General features: G+C 38.2%; 1 pseudogene; it reads right to left on the bottom strand.

The window, feature by feature from the left end:
- Nucleotides 1-3,515: 3,515 nt before the first annotated feature.
- Nucleotides 3,516-4,182, bottom strand: LOC118011177 (annotated as a pseudogene).
- Nucleotides 4,183-9,288: the final 5,106 nt, after the last annotated feature.

The following is a 9,288-nucleotide window of genomic DNA, read 5'->3' as shown; positions in this document are numbered from 1 at the left end:
GATGTTAGGTAAGGATAGAGAAAGGAATAAAGGAAAACAATAAAAGTGGAAGGGCAGCAAAAAAACAGCTGGAGTAAACTAGTAGTTACTGAAAGAAAAGGACAATGTGGGTTTGCTACATAAAACATCTTCAGAGCAGGAAAGGAGGAACACAGACTTAAGAAAATAAATACTACAGGTTCCCTGAAGATGGAGTCCAAGACACAGAAGTAGGAGGAACAGAGAAATGGGTAATAAAAATTCAGATTGATTAGAGAGGAATGTCTATTTGTTTCCTTTTTCTCCATTAACTTTAACTCTTTCCTGTATCTGAACCTATTCTTTTTTTTTCTGCCTCTGAGGAAGAAGCTGCCACCTGCCTTCCTGCCAGAGCTAATTACTGCATTTACATGGTTAGATGATTCCACTGCTTCTTGATTTTTCAGGATCTTGCTTCAGTAGTTATCCTCACTTCACATGCTTCAATTTTTACCCTATATTTTTATTCCCCTCCCTCTTTCCCTTCCCTTCTATTTCCTTCCCTTCCCTCTTTGCCTCCCACTCTCTTTGCCTTTCTTTCTCTCTCTCTAAATACACACATACACACATATGTTCATATATCCATATATGTACATATGTGTGTGTGTGTATCCTACTTTGTACCAAACTCCATTCCTTATGCCTACAATCACACAGAGGATTCTCCAGTTCTAAAAACATTCATCCCTTAATCTTGATAAATTCATGAGTTGTCTCATTTCTTACCCTCCCTTTATCACCAAACTTCACTAAAGAGTAGTCTACAATTGCTGCCTCTACTTTCTCACACCTACCATCTAGTTTCTGTACCATCCAGTCTAATGAAACATCTTACTTGAAGATTACTGATGACTTCCTAATTGTCAAACTTAATGCTTCTTAGAACTCATTCTCCTCTGTGTCTTGGAAACATTCGGCATTGATAAACACCCCCTTCCTTTAAATTCTTCATTTCTTTGGCTTCAATAATATTTCAGTCTCCGGATTCTTCTTCAAACTCTCACAGGATACCTTTTCTCCTTAACTTGCTTCTTTCTCTCCCTACCCCATAAGTGTGGGTATTCTCCTTAGATACTCCTTCTGATTTTTTCTCTGACTTTGGGCTTGGTGATTTTACTCACCTCTACAATTTTAACTATCCTTTCTATGTAGTAGACTTCCAGTTTTTATATGTATGTCCAACCTCTCAGCCCTGCATCTCCATGTATTTGATGAACAGCTAGATTTGGATGGCTTTCAAGCACCTTACCTTCAATTATATCCAAAGCTGTGTCCTTTGACCAAAGCCAGCATGTCCCCTTCTTTCTTTCCTTTGTTAAGAGTTTTGCTCTCAGTCACCCAAATAAAACATTTGGATTTATCTTTGATTCGTTCATTCATTCTTTCAGTAAAGATTTGAGAATCTATTATGTTACCACCAGTTAAAAAACTTCCAGTGGTTTACTCTTTACTATACGATAAAACTGAACTTCTTAGGTTAACAATATGCTCTACAACATGCCCCCACCTTATCTTTCTTAATTTAGAACACTTGCAGCCTATCTTTCAGGCAATGGGAACTAGCCATTCTGAAAATGCACCCTATGACAAACATTTACAATTCGGTGCATTTTTTTCTTGCCATTTGGAATATGATAATTTCCCATACATTTTGCTTATTAAAATCTTATTTATGCTTTTTGTGTGCCCCTGTGTTAGCCTTTAAAATCTTATTAAAAATCTTATATTTATTTATAAAATCTTATTTATTTATTCCAAAACTATCTCAAATTCATCTATCATATAAGTAATCCATATTTTTCTTACAAATAATTTGTCTGATTTCTCTGTCTCCACAACATACTGTTGCTTGCTTATAGTACTTGTCCATTATTCTTATGACATGGCTTTGAGTTTTCCTTTATTGAAAAGGAGAAAGAATCTACAACAGAGGGTTTTTGGTAAAATATCATCATGTAAATGTTTGGAAGATAGGAGATCTGAATTGGAAGACATGATAGAGGATATCAGTTACAGAAAAGAACAGCTTGGATTTGTAAATTAAGGATGCAGTGTCCTTTCTTCATTCTTCATAAAGTAGAGTGGTTTTGGAATAGAGGGACATTTCAATTACATCTCAGAAAAGGGAATAAGGCCAGAGATAATTGGAAATTGACCAGTGAAGCTGAATACTTAGAAAATTGTGTGCAAAAATGTAGACTTGAGAGATTATTTGGAAGTGAATGCTAGTACTTTGCAGTATGCTTACATAAAAGGGAAGTAATCCAGTAGGGTTGACAGGATTTATATGCGAGAGAGAGTAGAGGTCCAACATATAAAATGAAAGAGAGCACTTTTTCTGATCATGCAATGGTAATACTGAAATTAATTTCTTAAAAGCTTGGAAATTTGGCAAAGGTAAATGGGAGATGAGCAAATTCCTATAAGTAAGAAAAAGCATTGAAAATGATGAGGAATGGTCAAGGAGAGAGAAGCCCAGCTTTCACTTCAAGCTGTCAGAGAGGATTGGTACAGATGAAAAAATAATTTGAGGAAAGCTCTCAAGGAAAGAAATGAAGCCAAATGCTTTGAAGAGAAAAATAGATATTTTCAATTTTAGAACAAACTAATGGAGAGCAGAGAAAAGGAATAAAGAAATTAGAACAGAAATAGGGAAATCAAAGAGCAAATGACAAACGCCTGCAATAGATGAAGAGTCTGAGTGATATAGGGAAGAAGCAAAAGCAAGCAAGGCTACTGACATTTTCTCATGCACAGGAAGGGAAGATGGTTGTCATGTGTTTGAGAGATTATAGACAGATAGGTTAAGGTGACTTGAAGTCAGTTATAAGAGTCCTTTATGGAGCTGTAATGCAGGAATGGATATAAGCTAACACAGGGGCACACAAAATCAAGCAGAAAATGAAAGAGTGACTCAGCAACAGACTTCACAGCTCAAGTGTGAGTGACTGTCATGAACAAGATGTTGAGAAAATCTGAATCTGCTTGTGGTATGGATGTGGCATAGTGGAAAATCTACATGCTCTTGGGTTAGAGATGGTTTTAGTCCCACTTCTACTACTTACCAGCTGTGCAAACTTGGGAAAATCTCTCAGCTTCCAGATCCTTGAATTTCTCATCTGTAAAGTGACTTCACATTGTTGTGAAGCTCAAATGAGACAGTATTTGTGAAAATACCTTGAGCAAAATTTAGATATTATTATTCTAGGACTCTTTTTGCATGAGCTGAGCAAATATTTGTTTGTGGTTTCCTTTTCCCCCCAGCTTTATTGAGATATAATGGACATGTAACCTTGTGTTCATTTAAAGTTTATGACACTGATTTTATATATTGATATATTACAGAATGATTATATCTGTGGGTTTCTATAGTAGATAGAATAAGAAGGAAATCACCAATATGATAAAAAAAGAGAGTGAATGATATATGAGCAAAGAAAAACTTAGAAACTGGAAGTCACTGACATTACATATATGTGTTATATATATAAGCAGTTTTATACATATACATATTTTATCACAAGTTGCCAATGGCACTTTATTTTTCTTTTCAACATCCTGTTCTACAGCTTCCCTGGCCCTTTTTGCCCGGATGCCAAAGAGCAGGACATTGGCAATGCCATTTGAAGACTGGCGAATGCCTTGAAGTTCCTCTCCTCCTCTGTAATGACTGGCTTTCTCCTTCTTACAGACATTCCATATGGGCATGACTGGTCCTGTCAGCTGGGTAGTCAATTTGAGTTCTTCATCAGAGCTGTCTCCCTTCTTGGGGGCCTAGGGCTTCCTGGGGAAGAGGATGAGCTTGGAGCCATACTCCTTCAGCCACTTTACATTGGCCTGCAGCAATTCCGTGGACTTGTTTTGCCTTCTTGGATTCACTGAGATTCCAATGGTCCATGCCACCTTCTTGTGGAGGCCATCCACCCATAACTTCCATGCTGAAGCCCCTGCCAGCTTGCACTTTGGTTTGATACCTCACCATGGGGCTTCAGGATGGGTTGGATGGGTCTGGATGCGGGTGCTCCAGGCCATGTGGTGCGCCTTGGCTTGCAAGCCTTGAGTCCGTGGATCTTCTCTGCTGGCTGGTTGAACCATGTGGCTATGCTGCTGCCAGTCCTTGTGGAAGTGGGGCTTCAGCATCATGCCATTTGGTCTGGGTGCCATGGCTGCGGCCTACAGGCCTCCTCTGAGGGAGGAGAAAGGCCGGCAGGAAAACAATATATGTATTTTTAAAGTTTTTATTTTAATCACCTGGTGCTCACCAGGACAAGTGCAGTCCTTAATCCCCATTACCTATTTCACCTATCCCCTCCCCCCTCCCCCCTGGTAACCATCAGTTTGTTCTCCATAGCTAAGTCTGTTTCTTGGTTTCTCTTTCTCATTTCCCCTTTGCTTGTTTGTTTGGTTTCTTAAATTTCACATATGAGTGAAATCCTATGGTATTTGTCTTTCTCTGACTGACTTATTTCACTTAGCATAATATACACTCTAGCTCCATCCACGTTGTTGCACAGGGCAAGATTTCATTCTTTTTTATGGATGAATTATATATATATCTATCTTCTTTGTCCATTCATCTATTGATGGACACTTGGGCTGCTTCCATATCTTGGCTATTGTAATACCATAAATATATACCTTTGAATTAGTATTTTGTATTCTTGGGTAAATACCTAGTAGTGCAATTGCTGGATCATAGGGTTGTTCTATTTTTAACTTTTTGAGGAACCTCCATACCGTTTTCCACAGTGGCTGCACCAGTTTACATTCCCACCAACAGTACAAGAGGGTTCCCATTTCTCCACATCCTTGCCAACACCTGTGTTTTGATTTTAGCCATTTTGGCATGTGTGAGGTGATATCTTATTGCAGTTTTAATTTGTATTTCCCTGATGATGAGTAATGTTGAGCATCTTTTCTCTGGATTACTCATTTTTAAGGTGCTGAGTTTGGTAAGTTCTTTATGTATTTTGGATATTAATCCTTTATTGGATATGTCATTTGCAAATATCTTCTTCCATTCAGTAGGTTGATTGTTTTGATTTTTGTTGATTGTTTTCTTTGCTGTGAGGAAACTTTTTATTTTGATGTAGTCTCAATAGTTTATTTTTGCTTTTGTTTCCCTTGCCTCAGGGTACCTATCTAGAAAAAAGTTGCTATGGAGAATGTCAGAGAAATTACTGCCTGTGCTCTCTTCTAGGATTTTTTATGGTTTCAGGTCTCATATTTAGGTCTTTAGTCCATTTTGAATTTATTTTTGTGTATAGTATAAGTAAAGTGGTCCAGTTTCATTCTTTTGCCTATTGTTTCCAGTTTTCCAGCACTATTTGTTGATAAGACTCTCTTTTTTCCATTGGATATTCTTTCCTGCTTTGTCAAAGATTAATTGACCATATAATTATGGGTTTATTTTAGGATTTTCTATTCTGTTCTATTGACCTGCATGTCTATTTTTGTTCCAGTATCATACTATTTTGATTACTATAGCTTTGTATTATAATTTGAAGTCCAGAACTGTGACGCCTGCAACTTTGCTTTTCTTTTTCAAGATTGCTTTGGCTATTTGGGGTCTTTAGTGGATCCATACAAATTTTAGAATTGTTTGTTCTAGCTCTGTGAAAAATGCTGTTAGTATTTTGATAAGATTGCATTAAATGTGTAGATTGCTTTGGGTAGATATTTTAGCAATATTTGTTCTTCCAATCCACCAGCATGGAATATCTCGCCATTTCTTTGTGTCATCTTCAAATTCTTTCATCAGTGTTTTATAATTTTTAGAGTACAGGTCTTTCACCTCTTTGGTTAGGTTTATTCCTAGTATCTTATTTTTGGTGCAATTGTAAATGGGATTGTTTTCTTTTTTGTTTGTTTGTTTGTTTTTATTATGTTATGTTAATCACCATACATCATTAGTTTTTGATGTATTGTTCCATGATTCATTGTTTGTGTATAACACCCAGTGCTCCATTCAATACGTGCCCTCTTCAATACCCATCACTAGGCTAAACCATCCCCCCACCGCCCTCCCCTCTAGAATGCTCAGTTTGTTTCTCAGAGTCCATAGTCTCTCATGGTTCATCTCCCCCTCCAATACCCTCCCCTTCATTTTTCCCTTCCTACTACCTTCTTCTTTTTTTTTTTTTAATATATAATGTATTATTTGTTTCAAAGGGACAAGTCTGTGATTCAACAGTCTTACACAATTCACAGTACTCACCATAGCACATACCCTCCCCAGTGTCTATCACCCAGCCCCCCCCAGGCCCCCCCCCTCACCACTCCAACAACCCTCAGTTTGTTTCCTGAGATTAAGAATTTCTCATATCAGTGAGATCATATAATTCATGTCTTTCTCTGATTGACTTATTTCACTCAGCATAATACCCTCCAGTTCAATCCATGTCGTTGCAAATGGCAAGATTTCATTCCTTTTGATGGCTGCATAATACTCCATTGTATATATACACCACATCTTCTTTACCCATTCATCTGCCGATGGACATCTTGGCTCTTTCCATAGTTTGGCTATTGTGGACATTCCTGCTATAAACATTGGGGTGCACGTACACCTTTGGGTCCCTACATTTGTATTTTTGGGGTAAATACCCAGTAGTGCAATTGCTGGGTCATAGGGTAGCTCTATTTTCAACTTTTTGAGGAACCTCATACTGTTTCCCAGAGTGGCTGCATGAGCTTGCATTCCCACCAACAGTGTAGGAGGGTTCCCCTTTCTCTGCATCCCTGCCAACATCTGTCATTTCCTGACTTGTTAATTTTAGGCATTCTGACTGGTGTGAGGTGGTATCTCATTGAGGTTTTGATTTGGATTTCTCTGATGCTGAGCAATGTTGAGCACATTTTCATGTGTCTGTTGGCCTGGCCATTTAGATGTCTTCTTTGGAAAAATGTCTGTTCATGCCTTCTGCCCATTTCTTTTCTTTTCTTTTTTTTTTTTTAGGCTTTCTAAATTTTATTATGTTATGTTAGTCACCATACAATACATCATTGGTTTTTGATGTGGGGATCCACGATCCATTGTTTTCATATAACACCCAGTGCTCCAAGCAGTACGTGCCCTCCTTAATACCCATTACTGGGCTAACCAATCCCCCCTTCCCCCGCCCCTCTAAAACTCTGTTTGTTTCTCAGAGTCCATAGTCTCTCATGGTTCATCTCTCCCTCCAATTCCCCCCCCATTTTTCCCTTCCTTCTCCTAATGTCCTCCATGCTATTCCTATATTCAATGAATAAGTGAAACCATATGATAATTGACTTTCTCTGCTTGACTTATTTCACTTCGCATAATCTCCTCCATTCCCATCCATGTTGATGTAAAAATTGGGTATTCATTCTTTCTGATGGCTGAGTAATATTCCATTGTATATATGGACCACATCTTCTTTATCCATTCATCTGTTGAAGGGCATCTTGGCTCTTTCCACAGTTTGGCTATTGCGGATATTGCTGCTATGAACATTGGGGTGCATATGGCCCTTCTTTTCACTACATCTATGTCTTTGGGGTAAATACCGAGTAGTGCAATTGCTAGGCCATAGGGTAGCTCTATTTTTAAATTTTTGAGGAAACTCCACAGTTTTCCAAAGTGGCTGTACCAGTTTGCATTCCCACCAACAGTGTAAGAGGGTTCCCCTTTCTCCACAACCGCTCCAACATTTGTTGTTTCTTTCCCTGTCCATTTTTGCCATTCTAACTGGTGTAAGGTGGTATCTCAATGTGGTTTTGATTTGGATTTCCCTGATGGCTAATGATGATGAACATTTTTTCATGTGTCTGTTAGCCATTTGTATGTCTTCTTCAGAGAAGTGTCTGTTCATGTCTTCTGCCCATTTTTTGACTTGATTATTTGTTTTTTGGGTGTTGAGTTTGAGAAGTTCTTTCTAGATCTTGGATACCAGCCCTTTATCTGTAGTGTCATTTGCAAATATCTTCTCCCATTCTGTGGGTTGCCTCTTTGTTTTGTTGACTGTTTCCTTTGCTGTGCAGAAGCTTTTTATCTTGATGAAGTCCCAAAAGTTCATTTTTGCTTTTGTTTCACTAGCTTTTGGAGATGTATCTTGAAAGAAGTTGCTGTGGGCGATGTCAAAGAGGTGACTGCCTATGTTCTCCTCTAGGATTTTGATGGATTCCTGTCTCACATTGAGGTCTTTCATCCACTTTGAGTTTATCTTTGTGAATGGTGTTAGAGAATGGTCGAGTTTCATTCTTCTGCATGTGGCTGTCCAATTTTCCCAGCACCATTTATTGAAGAGACTGTCTTTTTTCCATTGCATGTTTTTCCCTGCTTTGTCAAAGATTATTTGACCATAGAGTTGAGGGTCCATATCTGGGTTCTCTATTCTGTTCCATTGGTCTGTATGTCTGTTTTTGTGCCAGTACCATGCTGTCTTGGTGATCACAGCTTTGTAATATAGCTTGAAATCGGGCAACGTGATGCCCCCAGCTTTGTTTTTCTTTTTCAACATCTCCTTGGCGATTCGGGGTCTTTTCTGATTCCATACAAATTTTAGGATTGTTTGTTCCAGCACTTTGAAAAATGTCATTGGAATTTTGATCAGGATGGCATTAAAGGTATAGATTGCTCTGCGTAGCATAGACATTTTCACAATGTTTATTCTTCCGATCCATGAGCATGGAATATTTTTCCATCTTTTTGTATCTTCTTCAATTTCTTTTATGAGTGTTTTGTAGTTCCTAGAGTATAGATCCTTTACCTCTTTGGTTAGGTTTATTCCAAGGTATCTTATGGTTTTTGGTGCTATTGTAAATGGAATTGTTTCTCTAATTTCTCTTTCTACAGTTGCGTTGTTAGTGTATAAGGAAGCAACTGATTTCTGTGCATTGATTTTGTATCCTGCCACATTACTGAACTGCTGTATGAGATCTAGTAAATTGGGGGTGGAGTGTTTTGGGTTTTCCACATAAAGTATCATGTCATCTGCGAAAAGACAGAGTTTGACTTCGTCTTTGCCAATTTGAATACTTTTATTTCTTTTTGTTGTCTGATTGCTCTTGCTAGGACTTCTAGTACTATGCTGAACAATAGTGGAGAGAGTGGGCATCCTTGATGTGTTCCTGATCTTAAGGGAAAGGCTCTCAGCTTTTCCCCGTTGAGGATGATCTTTGCTGTGGGTTTTTCATAGATGGATTTTATGAACTTGAGGAATGTTCCCTCTATCCCTATACTCTGAAGAGTTTTAATCAGGGAAAGGATGTTGTATTTTGTCAAATGCTTTTTCTGCATCAATTGAG

This window comes from Mirounga leonina, unplaced genomic scaffold (assembly GCF_011800145.1).
Source record: "Mirounga leonina isolate KUSES-001 unplaced genomic scaffold, KU_Mleo_1.0 Mir_101664, whole genome shotgun sequence".
In the NCBI taxonomy this organism is placed as follows: Eukaryota; Metazoa; Chordata; class Mammalia; order Carnivora; family Phocidae; genus Mirounga; species Mirounga leonina.
This window is presented reverse-complemented; position numbering and strand designations above follow the sequence as displayed.